The sequence below is a fragment of the Solanum dulcamara genome, chromosome 7 (assembly GCF_947179165.1).
Source record: "Solanum dulcamara chromosome 7, daSolDulc1.2, whole genome shotgun sequence".
In the NCBI taxonomy this organism is placed as follows: Eukaryota; Viridiplantae; Streptophyta; class Magnoliopsida; order Solanales; family Solanaceae; genus Solanum; species Solanum dulcamara.
Window position 1 is genome coordinate 47,333,374 of NC_077243.1, and position 22,649 is coordinate 47,356,022.

Consider the following 22,649-nt stretch of genomic DNA (forward strand, 5'->3'; position numbering starts at 1 on the left):
TTAAGGTCAAAAATAATGGGAATGCACGTCCCATGCCAGAATTTCAGGACTAATCCCAAAAAACTATCCTAATCAACCCCCGAAATCATATGCCAAATTGGGACACAATTTTTAAAAACTCCACAAATCGGGTCATCCGTCAACACCCAATATAGGTCACAATCAATAACAAAAGCAATAGCTATTTACACAAAAACACCAAAACAAAGCCTCAACAGCTGAAACCAACTATACAATGACGTTTCTCACAAAACCCCCATAACTTAGTACCAATAATTTCCAAAATTGGACTTAAAACGCCCAATAAACCAGTCCCCAAAGCATATCAAAACCCCATTCCAAAATTTAACAAAACCAGCAACTAAAATCTTAATTTTTACGTCAATCAAACTCCCCTAATCAGTTTCTGATAGTAACACAACGTTCTACTTGAAATTCCATGCGGGATAGGCTTTTGAATTTCTCAAATCGGACCTAAATTGGCAAAGAAATCACTTCTCAAAATTCTCAAAAATTTCATTTCAAAAATAATAAAAGACAATTGTTAAATGCAGAATTTACCTCAAACAGAGTTCCCAAATCACTTTATGACCTTACTAATGTGGTATTCTCAAAAATCCCTTCAATTTGGACCTCTGAATCACTGAAATGGTGCTCAAAATAGTGGATAAATCAATTGTCAAAGTTGGGACTTAAATATGAAAAATTTGCGGTGAATAATAACCGTGATGAATAGTGATAGCATAGTCAAAAATTTGTTTTTTGATGCTCCAGACTCATCCGGAGTCCCATGAACGCAAATCATATATTAATTTTGATTGTAAACAATATTCTAGATTCAATGGTGTAGTTGAAATTTCTTTTTGACAAAAAGTGGGTCCACACCCAAGTGTCATTTTGAGCCTTATTCCCCGATAGGCCTTAGGTATTAGATCGGAAGCCTCGGTGTCATGATCCAATTTCTCAGGTCATGATAATTTCTACTATTAGCACCAGTAGGTAAGCCGACCCATACCCCAGAATAGTGAGTAATTGGATGTCAGTGTAGAAGTCCAATAATTTAAACTAAAAACAATAATGAAATAACAAGAACACAAATGAACGGTGGAAGCAAACCAAAATATAGAGAAACTGAAAGATCCTTCCCAAAACATGGAAGTCACATCTACAAAGCTACTACAAAAAGAGTACAAGTTCCTAAAGTGGACCACAGAAATAAGACTATCTCAAAAAGCAAAAGCCAGATAAAATATATATATATACAGAAGGAGATGGGTAAATCTAGAACACTGTGTGTTCACTCTCACCTCCAATCAAGGTTGCAGTTGGCTCGGGATCAATGCTGATAGTTGGTACTCAAACCTACATTACCAAAATAGATGTAGAGTGTAGTATGAGTACCAAAAAATAGGTATCCAGTAAGCATCATAGGCCGACTGAGCAAGATAAGAAAAAGAAAAATGAAAAGCAAGAACTAATCACCATTGAAGACAGAACAAAAAACAAGGTAGGTATGTACACGAGCATACTTAACACACAAGCAGAGAGAAACTAGCTAAATCCGCCAGGCTCCCATAAACTCCATGGGTACACACGTGCTAAAGTCTAATAGTAACAACCTAAATAGATTCCTATAAGCCCAACAGAAGCAAAAATAGTCAAACTATCACGAGAGAATATGATGAAGTTCCTACAATGCCACCACTTCCTGCGGACTTGAACATAACCATTCTGAAAGCTTGAAGCTTTAATCAAAGCTGAATCATAGTTAAGGACTTGAACCAAAGAATCATAAAAGTATCAGGGACTTGAACCAAGATTTGATAATAACCAAGGACTTGAACCAAGTTGATAGATAATCGTGGTCTTAAACTATGTGCAAATTACACCAAGGACTTGAACCAAGGTAATAGATAATCGTGGACTCAAACCACAAGCAAAAGAGACCAAGGACTTGATCTAACGTAATAGATAATCGTGGACTCGAACCACATGAATAAGTGACCAAGGACTTGAACTAAGGTGATACATAATAGTGGACTTTAACCATGTATAAGAGAGACCAAGGACTTGAACCAAGGTGATAGATAATCGAGGACTCAAACAACGTGAAAAAAGACCAAGGACTTGAACTAAGGTAATAGATAATCATGGAATCAAACCATAGCTAGTAAGTAGCGATAAACTTCAACCTAGGCTGATAACGGTGGTGGACTTGAACCATGACTAAGTAAGGACAGGGAATCAAACCGAGGTAATAATACCAAGGCAAGGACTTGAACATCGCCCAATGGAGTAAATTGGGGACTTGAACCATGACAATGGTGAATCGATAAGAGATGCCTTATATCATAAATAAAAAAGTCAATACGGTGCCCTAGTAGATGCACATTAGGATAGTGGCTAACCAAGCGTCATGGGGAGTGCCATCAATAAATCACTCCAAGCTAAACCACATCCAACCAAAATCTACGAATAGACTTTCGGAATAGAAAACTAAGTGATGCAGAGCCAATATAAGAATAGGACATTATGGAGATAAGGTTCCAAAGCTATGTTATTGCCTAGATAAAGCTCAGACTATTAGACTCAATTCTGCTATATCAGTCTACAGGGAGCTAATATGTCTGAAATGATGTTAGAGAATTTCTAAGGCCTAACAGTACCAAAATTGCGCAAGTCTAAGACAAGTGTCTAAGCCTAGACTAAAGCCAAACATCCATCCAAAGACATAAACAAAAGGCACAACACACACCACAAGGTATGGATGGTGAACAATAACATGAGATATGCTTTAACAGTTTAAATATTCCCCAAAAATAGCACCTCGGGCATAAATTCTAGGAATTTAGCATAATTGATGCCCAAAACCCTCCAAGCTCATACAATTCAGTTATAAATGCCTCAACATGCTTAGTCTAATGAGGGAAAAATGTATCCTACCTGTCGAATGTCAATACGGTCATTATGACACCAAAATTAACGAATTTAGAGATGATCCAATTTCAGAGTCAAAATCAGAAATTGTGGAACCCGCTTTGTAACTCACGGAATTAACTTTGACAATAGGTTCTAAATACTACCCCCACCTTATGTTACAAAAAGGAAAACAATTCATACAAAAAATTAGCTACAATCTAAATATGCATCAAAATTTCAAGCTTAAGGCTAAAAGCAAGAAAGGACAACATTTAGCGATAGAGAATAAAAAAAATAAAGCCCCCACAATTAAAACAATTCATGCCACAATGTTCCATGTAGAAAACCTCACAAATTAGCCCCAAGAATAGCTGAAAATGGAGCTAAAACAATCACAAAATAGAAATAAAAAATTGATAGCAATCTTAACTCGAAAATGTTTTAAAAAGTAGCTAAATCCATGATTTTACCTCACATGAAGCCTCCCCTCAAGATTCCGAGCTTAGCAATGTATTCTTCACAAATTTCCTTGAAATTAGACCCTTGAAATGCCAAAATCGAGTTTATATAGATCAAGAAATTAATTCTCAAAGTTCTTCAAAAATTCACTTCAAACATTAATTTTAGCTCAATTGAGTGCCCCAAATCAATTTCCAAGATCACTAATGCGTTCTCCTAAAATATTCTAACAAATTTCCCTTTTGAACCACCCAATTTGGAGTTCTAGAACTCGAGTTATGGAGTTTTGAAGTTTGGAAAAAAGAAAAAAATGGGATTTTAAGCTTGCACCGTCACTGCTGCAAAACTTCTTTTTGGAAGTCCAAAATCTCCGATAGGGTAGGATTTGTTTGGATCCCCTTGCGCTCAAATGAGATATGCTACCGTTCCAAATTTGATGTTTCTGACTCGATGGCACATTCAAAATTCTCATACGAGGTCATTTTAACTAAAAGTGGTTCCTAAACCCAAGTGTCATTTTAAGCTAATTTCCATAACGGCTTTGAGTTTATATCGGAAGTCTCAAAAAGTGAACGAGAGGTCATCCTAGACCAAATTCGATATTTCAAAACTAATTGCACTATCAAAAATTTGATCCAAGCATGTTTTCCTAGAACGTTGACCAAAGTCAACCTTATGCTAATGTTCAAAGACAAAAGAGCTAAATGGCTACAAACTCATACCAAAAGCTTCGATACTGATGCCGATAATGCTACTGGATTAATTTTGCTATTTTTGAGCTGATGGAAACATGAGAATCCCATTCTGAGGTTGTTTATCAAAATTATGACCGAAGTTAACTTTTCAATTTATAAAAGCTCCAAGACAGGGAAATGTGCCTAAAACCCAAACGAACAACCAGGCGACTGAACAGTTAGTGCCAGCAAGTCATAAATAACTTGGGGTCACTATAGCAACGCCCTAAATGAAGAAATGAATGCTTGTTTTCAAAAATGACCTGGAGAGTCATTACAATATCCACTACTAAAAGAAATTTTGTCTGCAAAAGTAAGGATCAAGAAGTACTTGAAGGCTCAAATAATCCGGGGAACTGTGCCAACATATCTTGCTCAGCCTCCCAGGTAGACTCCTCGACTAGACAATGCCTCCAATAGACCTTAACTATAGGAATGGTTCTGGATCACAATTGTCTGACATTTCTAGATAAAATAGCATTTGGCTCCTCAATATAACTTAGATGATTATCCAACTCAACCGTATCATACTGGAGCACATGGGACTTGTTTGGAACATACTATCACAGCATTAAAATATGATAGATCGAATGAATAGCTTAAAAGGCCAAAGGTAAATCTAACTCATATACAACATCACCAACTATCCTCAATATCAAAAAAGGGTTCACGGCTGCGAATCCAATCCAATAGAGATGAATACAACCCCACATAGGCTAGACATATAGGGAATCAAAGATGTCAAGTCGAACCATCCAGTTAGCTAAGGAATGGATGAACAAAGCTAAATGTCACTCCACAGTAGAATGAAAGGCTAGACTACCCATACTCACTATCTTTCAACTCAAGGTATCTACTACTACATTCGCCTTGCTTGGATGGCAGAGAATAGAGAGGTCGTAGTCCTTCAATAGCTCTATCCAAAGGCTTTGCCTCAATTTAAGATCCCTTTGACTCATAATGTACTGAATGCTCTTATAATTAGTGTAGATCTCGCATTGAACTCCATACAGGTAGTGCTTCCAAATGTTAAGCACAAAAACTACCCCCGCCAACTCCAAGTCATGAGTGGGCTAGTTGCGCACATGCAACATAAGTTATTGAACACAAAAGCACTAACTAGGCCCTACTGTATCAGTGAACAACCCAAATCAATACCGTATGCATCACAATAAATGGTGAATCCCTTGCCCTCAACTAGAAGAGTCAATATAGGAGTAGTGGTAAGTACCTCTTTGAGCCACATAAAGCTTATCTCACACTTCTCCAACGACAAAAATAGAATGCCCTGGCGAGTCAATCGAGTCAAGGGCACTGCTATAATAAAAAAACCCTCAACAGAGCACCTATAGTACTCTGCCAATCTGATGAAGCTACGAATCTCAGCCATAGAGAACGAATAACATCAATCTTCACTGGATCTACCATAAAGCCATGCTTGGACACACATGCCCCAAGAATTCTTCCGACTTAAGCCAAAACTCACACTTTGACAACTTGGCACAAAAGCCGCTAGTTGTTTGGAGTTGTATTGGGTAATGTTGAAGTGATTTATTTATATATATGCTACTGGTTGTTTTTGTTGGTATGGTTTTTGATATTTTGGCCGAGTTGAAATCTCAAAGATGTTGAATTTATAGGGGAGATGCTGCCCAATTTTCGGTAACTTCGGAGCTAGTAATAAGCTAGTTAAGGGAATGGATAAGGAAATGATTCCTATGGATACGTGGATGTAGAGTTTGAAATTGGAAAGTGAAAGGTTATTAATCTTAGTATTAATTTCATGTTAAATAGGTTCAAGAGACGACGAGGCGAATGTATTAGGAGTAATCCAGAAGAGGTATGTAAAGCTAACTGTTCCTTCTTTTGGCATGTCTTTGGCATAAGTATGTAAAGCTAACCGTTGTTTCTCCTGGCATATTTTGACATAAGTATATAAAGCTAATCTTCCTTTTTGGCATGACTTTTATGAAATAAGTATATGACTTTTATATGATTCTAAGGAAGCTCCTATTCGTAGAGCCGCTAGGATGGCCAACTTCTTGATTTTCCAAAGGATATTTTATCATGCCTAGATACGTGTATATGATTCCAAAAGTTCTATTTGGATATAAATCATAGTGATATTCAAAAGGTACTTGATATGACTCTTGTCTTGATTTTTGAATAATAACTTATTTTGTTAACTCCATCGAGTCTCAAAAATGATTTAAAGTGCATTTAGTTTCTCACTACTCCACTCGTGGATGCCTCAATGCTTCCTTCACTGAGCCCGGGTCAGGTTTTGTTATAATGCATATTTCTCTGCATCATTTGCCATTCCCCAATGTGAGGGAGCAGATACGCCCTGTACATGGGTTTGATTTGTGGAGTTATGATGTGCCATTTACACATATGATATTATATGATCTTATATGACCATTTGATAGGATATGATTTGTTACGGAGAAATTCCTTACTCTGGAGTTATGATGTGCTGTGGCGCCAGTGACGGAGTGGCGACCATGATTTGTTCACCGAGTCCCATAATAGGGCCGGATATGGCATATATTTTTCTGCATACATTATCTGTAGTTATGAAAAGCATTTTGATATTCTGGATATTTTGCTCATTTGTGCACCTTCTATTCTGGTAATGGCTTTACCTATTACAGACCATGCTTTACATACTCGGTATATTGGCCGTACTGACCCCCTTTCTTCGGGGGCTGCATTACATGCCCGCAGGTACAAATGCTCAATTTGCTGATCCGTTCTCTTAGGACATCAACCCTATTAGTTGACAGTGCTCCTTTGTTCGGATCCCTATTTTGGTACTATTTTTTCTGTTGTACATTTGTACATATTGGTTAAGGGTACGATGGGGACCTATCCTATCATATGACTAGGCTATCATTCTGTAGAGGTCTGTAGACTTGTGATGTGGGTTATGTATATACATTTTGGGCTTTGTATTTCGTGATGGCCTTAACGGCCCTCTTGTTCTATATCTGTTCTCATGCACTCTCTAGCAACCTCTTTTTGATTTCTACTTTTGTTTATTCTGCTAACACGCTAAGTGGGGCTAAGGGTACGTATGGGTGCCCAACTCAGGCACCAATCATGGCCTATGGAGTTGGGTCGTGACACCTTGAATCGCCAAAATAAAGTTTATATAGACTAAGAAGTTAATTTCCAAAGTTCTTCAAAAATTCACTCCAAAAATTACCCAATGCAGCAGTTAAAATCAAGATTTTACCTCAATCGAATGCCTTAAATTAGTTTTTGAGCTCACCAATGCGTTCTTCTCAAAATATGTCCAAAATATGCCTTTTGAACCACCCAGTTTGAATCTCTAGAGCTCAAGTTATAGGTTTTGAAGTTTGGAGAAAAAACCCAAATAGGGGATTTTTAAGCTTGCACCAGCACTGCTGCAATACCTCTTTTTTGATAAGTCAAAAATCTCAGACAGGGTGCTTGAGATTCGTTCAGAACCCCATGCGCGCATATGAGATATGCTACCCCACCAAATTTGACATTTTAGACTCAATGGCGCATTCAAAATTAATATATGATATCATTAAAACAAAAATTGGGTCCCACAACCAAGTTTTATTTTAAGCCAAATTTCACAGCGGGCATCGAAATTAGATTAAAAGCCTCGGAAAGTGAATGAAGGGTAATTCTAGACCAAACTCGACATTCTAGAAATAACTGCACTATCAAAATTTTCATCTGAGCATGTTTTCCCAGGATGTTACTAACTTTCAAAGGCAAAAGTGCCAAATGGCCCCAAACTCATACCGATTACCTCGACACTCGTGCCGACTATGCTACTAATCTAATTTAGAATTTTGGAGCTGATAGAATGGTCAAAATCTCATTTGAGGTCGTTTATCTGAGATTATTACCGAAGTCAAATTTTAATTTATAAAAGCTCCAACAAAGGGAATTGGGCTTAAAATTCAAACAAACGACCAGGAGATCTAACAGTCAGTGCCAAAAAGTCAGAAATGACTTGGGATCTCTATAGTAATACTCAAAATGATGAAATGCAAATACTACATGGAGGGTTATTACACTCAAAATGTGAATGAAGGGTCGTTCTAGACCAAACTCGATATTTTGGTACTAACCGCGATGTCCGAATTTTCGCCTAGGTGTGTTTTCTAATAATATTGACCAAAGTCAAACATAGGCTAAATTTCAAGACAAAAGTAACAAATGGTCCCAAACTTGTATTGATTGCATCGATTTTGTGCCAGCCATGCTACTAGCCTAATTTTAACATTTTGGAGCTGATGAAACAGTCAAAATTCTATTCTGAAGTCATTTTCCTAAAGTTATAATCAAAGTCAACTTTTTAAGTTATAAAAGCTCTAAAACAGGGAAATGGGCATAAAACACAGACGAATGACGAGGCGATTGAACTACCGGTGCTAGCTGGTAATAAATGACCTGACGTTGCTACAGGATTTCTCTAAACAATGAAACTGCGGGAGTTTTAGTAAAATGACCTGGAGGGTCATTACATAATAATAATAATAATAATAATAATAATAATAATAATAATAATAATAATAATAATAATAATAATAATAATTATAATAATAATAATAATAATAATAAAATAATAATTATGATTATTATTATTATTCTTAAACACAAGTGGTTCATCCTTTGGAAATTTAATTAAGTTAAACTAAACAAGGTTAGACAAGTAAATTATATCAAAAAAGAATAACAAAGGAAAGACAATCATAAACTTGGGCCCTTGCCCAAATTTCAAACTGCTAGGTGGTTAGGCCCAAATTCATCCCTATATCTAGTGTATATACACACACAGTATATCACTTATATATCTCCTCTAAAGAACCTGTATATTAGCTTTCCGGACCTGTTCATCAACTTTATATTCTGTCTTTTGAAAAGGTTGACTCGATAAGAAAGAATATGGGCCTCTATGGCCCATTCGAAGTGCAAATAAAGAGACATTTGAGTCCAAATTGGAATCCACTAATGATCACATGAGAATAAATGGAAAGGGATTAATATCTATCCATAATGATAATAAGACTAACAATAAAGTGAAACAATCAAAAGAAAAGAAAAATCTAGGCACGAATGAATTACTAGAAAGTTTAACAAATTTCAACTTTCAAATGTAAGGAAAAATATTTAGAGGAAGCAACAACTTAATATCAACTATCAATCTTAAAGTACATCCAGAATTAAATTAAATTCCAAAATAATATTAAGGAGAACTGAAGGTATTTGTTCAATTTGTTTCAATAGAAATTTAAATTTCAAATGTAAGACTATGAATTCTTAGGAAGTAACCAAGCCATGTAAGACCCTCAAAGTTGAAAAGTCGAAATAAAGGAAAATTTTAAGAGAAATAGACTATTCCAGGGTCTTCGAGTTGACCTACGAGTCGTAGGAACTCTTAGATTCATACGAGTGACTCATAGGGTTGACCCTGAGGGTTGGAAAATTTGTTAAGGAAGTGGGTTCACGATTCAAGGTTATGACTATAGGGAAAATGGTGACTCGTAGATTGAGTCGTGGATGAGACCTCAAGTTTTGTAAAATTGACAAGTCTAGTACTTTTGTTGTGACTCAACATGACGAGTCATAGGAATGTTGACTATTCTTATAGAGGACTAGTAGGATGAGTCCTAAGTTTGGATTTTTGACTAATTGAAGGGGGAAGTTGATGAATCATTTGTACGACTAGTAGGAGAATTGACAAGTCGTAAGGATTCATAGAAGCCAAAGGTGTTTTTCAGTAGCTATTGTTTCATGTACTTGTGTTTGATGGTTTGGGTCTACGACACGTATAGGAAATAAAAACCCATAGAGGGACATTCATAAGGTTGTATGGGTTGATCTTTAATTTTGCATAGGTGTTAAGATTTCTTTAGTGTGGGAATAGATTTGGAGATGTTTTAAGGTCACAAGAATCCTCTAGCACAAAGTTGAGTTGAAAGCATCCTTACCGATTGAGTTTAGGTGAAAGATTTTACTTGGGTCAACTTTAAATGATCATATCTCCTAGAATATGTAGAATTACATGGCACATGACTATCAAATTAAAGGTCTTGGAGTCTTCATTCTAACGCCATCAAGTTTACCTCATTTCCAATTCGTAATAACAAGTTATGACCATTTTACTAATGACTGCTATATTAGAAATTTTAGGACCTTGAGTTACGACTCTTAGGAAAAAGCTACGAACCATAGAAATGTTTAAAACTCATAAACATAAGTCATAAACGAAGATCAAATGGTCATTTTTCATCATTTTTCAAGGGTTGTCAGGATGAATTGGGTCTAAGACCCATAAACCTTTTGATGACTCATAAAGAGTGATTTGTAGAGTAGTCTTCTGATCAGGTTTCATGAGGATTTGTTTGGTTTTTTCCCTATAAATTCCTTAATGTATGTGGACATTTTTGAGACTGGGTTCTCAACTATTGTCTACCCTAAGTATAACTAAAGACTCATTCTGACACTAAGTCCCAAATTCACAAAACCCTCCTCTTCCAAAGCTTCTCTCAAAGTCTTCTCCATCTCAAGCAAAAGCTAGGGTTCCATCAAAGATCTTCAAGTGTCCATTTTCAAGCATTGCATTTGGTCCTTATTCCCCAAGGTGTGTGTAATGACTCCCCAGGTCATTTTTGAATTAAAGAATTCATTCCATTGTTTAGAGTATTCCTGTAGTGACCTTAAGTAATTTATGACTTGCTGGAACTGACCGTTCCATCGCTTGGTCGTTGGTTTAGGTTTTAGGGTTGTTTCTCTATTTTGGAGCTTTTAGAACTTTAAAAGTTGACTTCGGTCATAACCTTAGGAAAAGGACCTCAGAACAAAATTCTAACAGTTCCATCCGCTCCAAAATGACCAAATTAGGCTAGTAGCAAGATCGAAATGAGTACCAAGGTAATCAGTACGAGTTTAGGACCATCTGAGGCTTTTGCCTTTGAAATTTGGCCTATAGTTGACTTTGATCAACTTTCTAATAAAACGTGCTTGGATGAAAAATTCTGACAGCTCAGTTAGTTCCGAAATATTGAGTGTGGTCTTGAATGACCCTTGGGTATGGGACCCACTTTTATTCTTCACGACCTCATATGGAAATTTTGACTATACCATTGAGTCTGTAATGTCGAATTTGGTGGGGTAGAGTATCTCATATGCACGCATGGGATTTTCAATGAATTTTGAGCACCCCTTCAAAATATTTTAACTTGAAAAATATTAGCTTTTTAGTTGATATCTAGTGCAGCCTAAATTACTCCGTGTGATCACGGGCCCTTGACCGCATTCGTGGAGCTATAGGAAATTGTTCTCCACGTTCACTGAGCCTTGGCTGCGTTCGCGAAGGTGTATGTCTTTTACCTCTGCATTCGTGGGCCTCTGGCCATATTTTCAAAAGGCAAGCTTCTTGACCTCTGCATTCGTGGGCCACTGTGGCTGCATTTGCGAAGGCCAAATCTTGCTCTTTTAATAAAAGACCAAGTATGAATTTTCAGAATTTCTTCTAAGTTTGAAATCTCCATATCTCCTTCCATACAATCTCAAAATAGGTGATTCAAAGGTCTAGATTCAATAGAATTTCGCGGGGAATCCAATGGTAAGATCAGAAACTTGAGGTGAAGCTTTGTGTAAGGTAAAATTTACATAATTAGCTATTATTCTAGTAATTTTTGGATTAAAATTTGGTAGAACTTTGGGAGATTTTATCTTGATCATATGAGCTCTATTTTTAGTAATATTTTAGGCTACATTGTAGAGTTTTTTGCAAGGAACGTCGTGGTATAACTTTTCTCATGGAGCGTACCCATCAGGTTTTTTATATCCTGGCAAATTTAGTAAGATTCTTTCTCTTTGTTTGTTAGTACGCTCGGTGCATACCTACATTTACTTCTTTCCCTGTCTTTGGTTGTGACTCTTTTACTCGCATTTTATTTTACTTTTTTCTTATCTTGCTCAGTTCCTTATGATGCCTATTGGGCTCCTCTTATTTTTTGTACTCATACTATACTCTGCATTTATTTTCGTGATGCAAGTCCGAGTACGAGCTACCAGTGTTGATTCAAGCCAGCTACAGTAGTGATCGGAGGAGAGGGTGAGCACATTGATTCCTAGATTTACTCATCTCCTTGTGTATATACATTTTGACTATCTTTAGCATTTTGAGATCTCTCTGTTTCTGTGGTCCACTTTTGGAACTTGTACTCTTTTACTAGTAGCTCTGTATATGTGACTTCTAGGTTCTAGGTGGAATCTTTTTGGTTTGTATATATTTAGTTGCTTCCTCCCGTTCGTGTATGCTCCTGTTATTTCTTTACTATTTTAGATTGTGTTGCTAGTGTTCTACCCTGACATTCCATTACTCACAATTCAGGGATATAAGTTTGCTTGCCTACTGGTGGGTCGTAGTAGGTGCCATCATGACTAGAGAAATTAGGTCATGACAGTATGTGGGTCTTATTCATGGGTTCTTCCACCCTTGGAGCCCAAGTATTTTTCAAACCTAGAAACTAAATTTCCCAATTTGTGAAAGTAATGTGTTTTCATATCATAATTTCAAAATACATAGATTACTGAATATTTAAAGTATATTTAGCTATCTTAGCGTACATTGGTCCTTATTTGTATGAAATTGATGACTTCTATCAAAGGTCCTTATGTGAAGGCATGAAATGGGTTTTAAAGTGAATTGGTGGGTTGTTTCATGTATTTTTTAAATTGATGATTCTATTACTCTCATGCATGCTAGTGCTGATGTAAATGATTTGAAGTTGAATTGTCTAAACCTACCATGTTTTACCATGAATTTTGATGAATGTTCAATTGATTCAAATAGGTTCTAACCTAATGTTGACAAAGGTTTATTTACTAAGAATGTGAAGGTTTTTAAATAATGATTGAATGATGATGAAAGGGCTTCTTAGCCTAAGAATGGATTCTATGTGATAAGGACAATTCTCACATTTGATTTATCAAGTTTTAATGAGCTATTCTATCGAATGATGCTATGCTGCTCTTAAGCTATATAAATGATTGTACCTTGTGTTATATGAACTATTTCATGTTATATCTCAGATGGTATTAATGTTGGTTATAGTTATCTTCTCACATATATAGGATTTAAATGCTATCTACTTGAATTCTCATACATGCACGCACTTTAGTACTTACCTTATAAATTTCCTTAATGTTTTACATTATATTGCATGCCTACATACCTAGTACATTCCAAGTAGTAATGCATAATATATTGCCTACATGTTCTCACCATGTAGGGGTAATTGTTCCTCCTCGATCTTCTTTACGTGGCTAAATCAGATTAGCTTGAAGATTACGTGTGGTGAATTACCATGTTTTGGGAATAACATCCTTTTTATTCTAGATTATGTTATGTAGAACATTAAGACTTATATTATGGCATTTCTTGACACTTATTTTGAGGGTGAGATAGGGACATGTCTAAGCCCCCGCTAAGTCTATTAGTAGAGGTATGTTTGGACACAAATATATGATGATCAAAGGTTGATGGTAACTTTTATTCTATGATATTCTCCCTTAGTCTCGAACCCTCTTACTTCCTCTTATTGTTTGACGTCATTACCTATGAAAGGATAATTAAATGCTAAAAGGCTTGGGTGAGGTACCTCAGGGTTCCTCATTCATCGCGTCACATCTAGGACTTGGGATGTGGCAAAGTTGGTATCAGAGTTTGAGGTTTTGAATAGTTAATGATTCATGTCGTGCCCTAGAATTGTCCTAAGATTTCCTGTAACTAACGAATCATTTTATGTCCTCTAGATCATGCCTCTAAGAAGAGTACCTCCGCCTAGAGCTATTGATGTTATCGGGGACTAAGTTCCTTCGATTCCTAGTGATCCAATATAAAGAGGTGTTGATGCTAATAAGGAACAAGTCCCTAATGATCCTCTAGCCGAACAAGTGACTAATTTAGAATTTTGTGATACCATCATATTATTAGCTTGGGCTATGACCATTCAATGAAATCAACAGAAGGTGACTCCTATGAATGCGAGTGGTAAGAAAAGGAAATGGGTCAGCCAAAGGAATGCTATGAGGGGGAAAACTTTAATCATCTAAGGATGTCAAAAGGAAAAAACATTTAGCTCGAATGTTAGGGAGAATGATAGGAAGAAAAGGACCTACCCCTCATGCTACTGGTGTAGTAAGAACTATTTTAGGGAGTGCCTGGACGATAAATATAGTTTCTATAGTTATGGCAAGAGTGGACATAAGAAGAGGGACTGTCCGATGACTACCAGAAGGGGAAGAAAGATGGCTCGGGCTACTTTATCTGGTAAGTTAAAGGTTTTTGATTTTGTGTGTGTGTATTGTTAGATTCAGGAGCCAATTTGTAGTTATTTACTCCATTTCTTTCAAATAGGTTTGATGTGTTACTTGAAATGTTATTAGAATACTATTTGGTGTTTACTCCTATTGGTGAGTCGATTGTTTGCTAGAAAAATCTATAAGGGTTATCCCGTGTCTATCTTGCACAAACTTGTTCCTTGTGATCTCATTGACCTTGACATGGTAAATTTTGATGTTATTCTTGGGATAGATTGGTTGCCTATGTCATACACTTTTATAGATTATGGAACTCATAGAGTCAAGTTTCAATTCCCAAGTGAGCCCATTCTCAAGTGGAAGGGTCGTGATTCAGTACTTAAAGGTAGGTTCATTTCTTGTCTTAAAGCCCAAAAGTTGATTCTAAGGGTTACATTTATCATATTGTGAGGGTTAGAGATGTCAACTGCGAAAGTCATTCACTTGAGTCGGCTACCATGGTTAATGATTTTTATGACATGAGTGTGCATTCTCATCCAGCTAAGGCTAAGGTTGTGGCCGATGCACTTAATAGGGTGTCTATGGGAAATGCGACTCATGTTGATGAAGGGAAGAGGGAGTTGTAAGTGATGTTCATCATTGTCCATATTGGGGGGTTAATTTGAGTAGTTCCGATGATGTTGTGCAAAATGGGTCCGAATAGACTTTGGTGGTGGATGTTAAGTCAAAACAAGACCTTGATCCATCATTGGTAGAGTTGAAGAAATTAGTGGGAGATAAGGAAGTAGAAGTCTTTTTCCAAAGGGGAGATGGAGTACTTATTTACCAAGGTCAGTTATGTGTTCCAATGTTAATGATAGTAGACGAGTCATGATAGATAGAGAGAGAGAGAGAGTGGTTGTTCTGTATTATGGTAATTTTTACATATTTATTCCATTTAAGGTTATATACATGGAGGAAGAACTATATGAGATCTTGTTGTGTGCACTAGATAGGTAAGCGTATATTGGCTTGTCCTTTGGTAAGGGTTGATTGCAATAAGAAAATATAGATGATAAAGGTAGACTTGAACATTCTTAAGTGATGTTGACTTTAAGGGAGCCATAAAGTTGTTAGAATAGTAGTCTTGGATGTGTAGTTGTCGATATGCAAGTGATTATAGAACTAGGCTCGAATATGGCATTGATGGCATGTTAGTGGATATATGGTGCATTGGGTGCCTCTTAACTAGGTCTCAAGGTTGATTGAATGTAGCGGTAGGGAGTTGGATAAGATCCTATGTGTATTGCTAAGGTGGCCTATGAACTTTAGTTATCATTGGACTTGGCATAGGTGCATCCGGTATTTTATGTCTCATTGTTGATTAAATGCATAGGAGATCCTAAGTATATTGTACCCTTGGAGAGTATAGGTGCTAAGGAGAGCTTGACCTATGTAAAAATCTCGGTTGAGATTTTTATAGTGGCAAGTGGGAAAGTTGACGATTAAGGAAGTGGCATCCGTTAAAGTTCTATGGAGGAATCAAGAAGTTGAAGGTGCTACATGAGAGTCGGAGGCCGACATGATGACAATTTATCCTTATTTTTTTCCTTCAAACCCCAATCAAGGTATTTAGTTTCCTCATGATCTACGTCTATAAAATTCCTACATTCCATCTTTTTCTATGTTATTCATATGCATACATGTTCATGAAGTCGATTTTGAAGTCTTGTTTTATGTTAGGTTTGAAAATCACATGCTTATTTCATTTTGATATGTCATTGCATTCATGTTGGGTTGTTAGTCCTCTTTCCATGTCCTTTATAAGCTAGTAGAATCTCATTTGAGGAAGAATCTTCCCAAGGTGGGAGATATTGTAAGCCCCCGTATGTTCAAAAGTTGAAACAAAGGAAACTATCAAGAGAAATAGACTTTCCCAGGGCCTACAAGTTGACTTACAAGTCGTAGGAACTACTATGGGTCATAGGAGTGACTCATAGGGTTGACCCAGAGGGTTGGAAAATTTCTTAAGTAGGGAAGTCAGTTCAAAGTCAAGATTATGACTCGGGAAGATGACGACTCATAGATTGTTTCTTGGATGAGACCTTTGGTTTTGTAAATTTGACAAGCCTAGTACTTTTATTGCGACTCAATAGGACGAGTCGTAGGATGAGTCCTGAGTTTTAATTTTTGACTAAGTGAAGGGGGAAGTTTACAAATCATTTGTAGCCCTCGTAGGAGAGTCGACGACTTGTAAGGAGGAGTCATAGAAGCCAAAGGTGTTTTCCAGTAGCTATTGTTTCATATGCTTGGGTTTGACGATTTGGGTCTACAACCTGTAGAGGAAATGACGATCCGTAGAGGGACATCCGTAGGGGTTATCCTTAATTGTGAATTGGTGTTAAATTTAATTCTTCAGTGTGAGAATAGATTTGGAGATGTTTTTTCATGACTCAATTTCTCTGGTCATGATGGCGCCTACTATGACCCTCCAGTAGGCAAGCCGACTCATATCCCGGAACTATGAGTAATATTATGTCAAGGTAGAAGACCAATAACACAATTAAAACCATTATGAAATAATAAGAACATAAATGAACGGACAAAACTAAATGAAATATATACAAATAAAAAGATTACTCCCAGAACCTGGAAGTCACATATACAGAGCTACTACCAAAAAGTGTCCACGTCTCAAAAGTGGACCATAGAAACAAGGTTGTCTAAAAAAGAAAAAGACAAGCAAAATATATGACCAAAGGGAGACGGGTAACTCCAGAACGCTAAGTTCTCACCTCGCCTCTGATCAAGATAGAAACTAGCTCTAATCAATGCCGGTAGCTAGTACTTGGACCTGGATCATGAAAACAGATGCAAATTGTAGTGTGAGTACCAAAAGAATAGGTACCCAGTAGCCATCATAGGTGTACTGAGCAAGAAAAACAAAATTAAACTGAAATGTAAGAAAATAATCACAACCAAAGACAAGTCAAGAAGTAAATTTAGATATGTACACAAGCGTACTCAACACACAAAGAGACAGAACTAGCTAAATATGCTACGCTCCAATAAACCCGACTAGTACACTAGTGCACAAGTCTGTAGGTAATAACCTGAATGGACCCCCATAAGCCCAACAGGAGCAAACATAGTTGAAGTAAAAAGAGCGGATCTGATAAAGTACTAACAATACAACCAATTTCCCAGACTTGAACCGGACCATCCCAAAAGCCTAAAACCTTAACCCAAATATGAGAGTAGATAAGTACTTGAAACAATGATTGATTAGAGGATCAGGGACCTAAACCAAAATTTGAAAGCAACCACGGACTTGAATCGGGTGATAGATAATCGTAGATTTAAGCCACGTATAAGCTAGACCATGGACTTTAATCAAGCAATAGTAGCTAAGGATTGGAACCAAAGTGAGTATGGAGCGACGAACTTGAACCACGGCTAAGTGAAGAGTGATAAACTTGAGCTGAGCGATAATAAAGGTGGTGGAATCGAACCACAGCCATATAAGGAGTGACAAAGTTGAACCGAGGCTACAATAATAAGCTAGAGGCTATAACCCTATCCGATGGAGTGAAATAAGGACTTGAACCACTAAAAAAGGTGAGTCGGTCCAAATTAGGATTACCGATCAACCGACCTTCATGGAAATACCCAAAAACTGAGCGCCATCAATGAATCACTCCAGCCTGAACCACAGCCAACCAGAATCATCAAATAGACTTCTAGAATCAAGAACCAAGCAATATATATAGAACCGATAGGAGAATAGGGCATTATGGCGGTAAGGTCTCAAAGCTGTGTTACTACCCATCTAAAGCTTAGACTATCAGCTTAAGTTTTCTATATAGTCTACAGGGAGCTAATGTTACACCCCGTACTTTTGTACCTTGCAACGCATTTTTAAGTCCCTTGAAAGGCTCTTAAGTTTCTTGTAAGGATCGTAAGCCTCTTAAGTTTCTTAAGGTTTCTTAAAGTTTCTTAAAGATTCTTAAGAACTCTTAAGCTCTTAAGGGCTACCATGTGAGCCAGATAATCTATAATGTTACCAAACAACTCTAAGGAAAGGAGAATGTGATACCCCATACTAGAGAAGATTGGAAATAGAGTTATAAGAATCTGGAAGAAGTTGGAGACCAAATAATGAGTCATAGGATTCTACTTATCTATGTAAGTTACCAACTTGGAAATCTTACATAGTTGAGCTGCTTCAGTATATACCAAGCTTACGTAGTAAAGATTACATAGGTTCGTAAACTAAGACGAGATTACGAACCCACGAGAGGGAAAAGAGAGTGCTATGTGGCAGCATGAGAGAGTGACACATGGAAGCATGAGAGAGTTCCATGTGGAAGCAACTTGAGCAAAGGTGGTGGGCCCCCATATGTCACATGGTAGCCCAAGGTTGGAAGGGTGGTGTGTTGGCCCAATGAGGGCTTGACATGTGTCACCACTTAGGGGTTGACATGTGTCACCTCCTAAAGTGGCCTATATATTTAGATATTTTATGATCAACCTTATCAACAAGTCATTATTTTCAAAGTTCAAGAGGCTTCTAGAGAAAGAAAGAAGAGAAGAGAAATCTAGAACTAGAGAGAGTAGATTTGGCCAAGGAGAAAAAAAAGGTAAGTCTCCGAATTCATTCCATGAATTAATTATCTAGGTTTTAACACTATGTTTTTAAGGTGTTAGTAATAAAAATTTATAATTTTTATCAGCCCAAAATGTTATCAAACAGCCATGAAATTTTAGGCACGCTAAAGGAACTTCCGAGGCAAGTTTCGATGAGTTTGATGAGTTTCGGGCAAGGTAAGGGTTTTCCTTTCAAATTGGAGTTTATGATGTCTTTATGAGGTATATTACATGTCTTAAATAAGGTTGAAAGTGGAAAAATAGCATAAGGATGCTAGACGCTAGAAACAAACTAAATTAAAGTTGTAGTAGCTAAACTAAAGTCATGTAGTGTTTTTTTTTGGGAACAGACCCTACACGAGGCTCCCACCTCTCATGCACAGTTAGGGGTTGAGCTGCACCTCTAAGCCTTAACATAAATAAAATTATAAAAATACACGAAGAGGGAAATAAACCTTACCTCTGATCTTAAGTTGGTTCATAAGTTGGCTAACCTACTAAGGTCGGCCAACTCATCCCCGACCTTGTGTTTCATGGCTGTAAAGTGTTTTTAAAATGGTGTGGGTGCTTCTGGTTGCATCCACACGACCCTCCGTTTGGTATAATTAATGATTTTGTGAAATAAAGATTTAAAAACTCTATTTTGGTATCGTAGTTTAGAGCTAGTTGTTTGAAGCTTGTATTGTGTAATGTTGAAGTGATTTACTTATAAATATGTTGTTGGTTGTTGTTTTTGCTATGGTTGTTGATGTTTTTGCCGAGTAAAAATCTCGGGGATGTTGAAGTTATAGGGGAAATGCTGCCCGATTTTCGGTAGCTTCGAAACTAGTAACAAACTAGTTGAGGGTAATGGATAGGAAATGACTCCTATTAGTACTTGGTTGTAGAGTGGAATATTGGAAAGTGAAAGGTTATTAACCTTAGTATTACTTTCATGTCAAATAGGTTAAGGATATATCAAGACAAGCCGGATTTTAATTAATCCTTGAAAAGGTATGTGAAGCTTTCTCTTTGCATGTTTTGGCACAAGTATCTAAAGCTACCCTTCTTCGCTCTTAATATGTCTTTGACATAAGTACGATGTTATAATGCTATGATTAATCACCGAGTCCCATCATGGGTCATGTATATTATATGATGGTATGGTAAAGCAATGAGAAAGTTATGATACCAAGCTCATGACAGACCAGGTACGATAAATGTATTAATGACTCTATGAGGGAAAGTAGAGGGTATGTAAAGCTTATATTCTTTCTTCTTTTGGAATGACCCATAGAAAGCCAATGGAAGAAGAATGCACAAAGTCTACAAGAAGCTCTTATTCTTAAGTACACTAGGATGGCTAACGTTTTTCATTTCCTAGAACTTATGTCCTTTTGCCTCGATTCATGGGAAAGTGTCCAACCTTCCTATGTTGGTATAATTTATGTTGTGGTATAAATAATGACTCTTATTCACTCCTTTAAGCTAGAACTCTTCCAATAATTAAACTATGGCTTCTCAAGTTTTTCTATACCTTGGGAAGTAGTAAGTAGGTAAAGTTAATCTTCTTTTTTTGGCATTAACTTTATAAAACAAATAGACGAAGTATATGTGTTCCCAAGGAAGCTCCCATTCTAAAAGCCACTAAGATGGCCATTTTCTTGACTTACAAAAGATATTTTATTACGCCTTGAAATGAGTGGATGATTCCAAAAGTTCTACTTTGATGCAAACCATAATGACACTCCAAAGGTACTTGTTATGGATATTGTTTTAATTTTTGAATGATAGTTCATTTTGATTATTTCAACAAGTCTCCAATGATGGTTTAAATTGCATATGGTTACTCACTACTCTACTCGTGTATACCATAACCCTTCTATCCTCGAGTCCCGGCATAGGTACAAAATCATGCGTAGTTCACTGCATTATCCACCGAGCCCCTCATTAAAGGGTCGTGTATGCTATATAAAGACATGGTAATGCAATGACATGATCCACTCACCGAGTCCATCACTAGAAGGCCGGGTACATATGTATATTTATGATGATGTGTTGTGATAAGGGGATGTTGGCATCGGGCCCTATGGTGGTCCTACATTTATATAATTCACCAAGTCCTTGAAAGGGCCAGCTATATTGTACGATATAAGAATGCATGTTTTTTATTATTATTCAAAAGGTACAGGTATAGTGTTTTCTTAAGTGACATAATTATCCGCTGACTCTCTATTCCAAATATGTTTCGACTTATGCTATGTATGCTTTATATACTCAATACATATATCGTACTGACCTCCCTTTCTTCGGGGGGCTGCGTTCATGCCCGCAGGTATAGACGCATGTTTGGAGACCCACCAGCTTAGGACTCCTAACAGCAAGTTTGGAAGAAGCTCCATTTTATCAATTTCCTAGACCTCTACGAACTCATCAAAGGGCCTAATTTTCACCAAGTTCAAATATTCCAATAAAGTCCTCGAAATTCAATTAAAATCCTGTGCGTGCAAATGATATATGCTACCCCAACAAATTAGACATTTCGGACTCAATAGAGTAGTTAAAATTTCTATATAAGGTCATTATGACTTGAAGTGGGTCCAACACCCAAGTGCCATTTTGAGCTAAATTCCACAACGGCCCTTAGGATTAGACTAGAAGTCTTAGAAATCAAACAAAGGGTCGTTCTAGACTAAACTCAACATTTAAGAAGTAACCGTTCTTTCATAATTTCCATCTAAGCACGTTTTCCAATAAGGTTGACCAAAGTCAACCATGGGCCAAATTTCAAAGACAAAAGTACCAAATGGCCCCAAACTCATATTGATTGTCTTGATACTCATGTCGATCATGCTACTAGCTTAATTTGGCCATTTCAGGACTGATCGAACCGTCAAAATTTGATTCTGAGGTTGTTTTCCTGAAGTTATGATTGAAGTCAACTTTTCAAGTTATAAAAGCTCCAAATTTGGGAAACGGGCCTAAAACCCAAACGAACGACCAGGAGATCTAACAGTTAATAGTAGAAAGTCATCAATTACTTAGGGTCACTACAAGAATGCCCTAAACGATGGAATGAATGCTTTAATTCAAAAATTACCTGCAGGGTCATTACAGCATCCACTACTAAAAGAACTTTTGTCCGCAAAAATAAGAGTCAAGTACTTGAAGGGTCAAATAAGCCAGGGAAGTGTGCCCATATGTCATGCTTAGTCTCCCAGGTAGCCTACTCAACTGGATGATGCCTCCACTGGACCTTAACCACAAAAATGGCTCTGGATCCTAACTACCTGATATCTTTGGCCAAAATAGCAACAGGCTCCTCAATGTAGCTCAAACGATCATCTAAGTCAACCGCATCATACTGAAGCACATGAGACTCGTCTGGAACATACTGGTGTAGCATTGAAATATGAAAGACCAAGTGAATAGATATTAAAAGGGTGTAGGCAAAGCTATCTCATATGCAACCTTGCCAACTGTCATCAATATATCAAAAAGGCCAATATACCTAGGGCTAAGCTTGCCCTGCCTCCCAAATCTCTCCATGTTATTCATGGGCAATACACGGAGGAAGACCTTGTCACTGACAGCAAATCTCAATGGCTGACG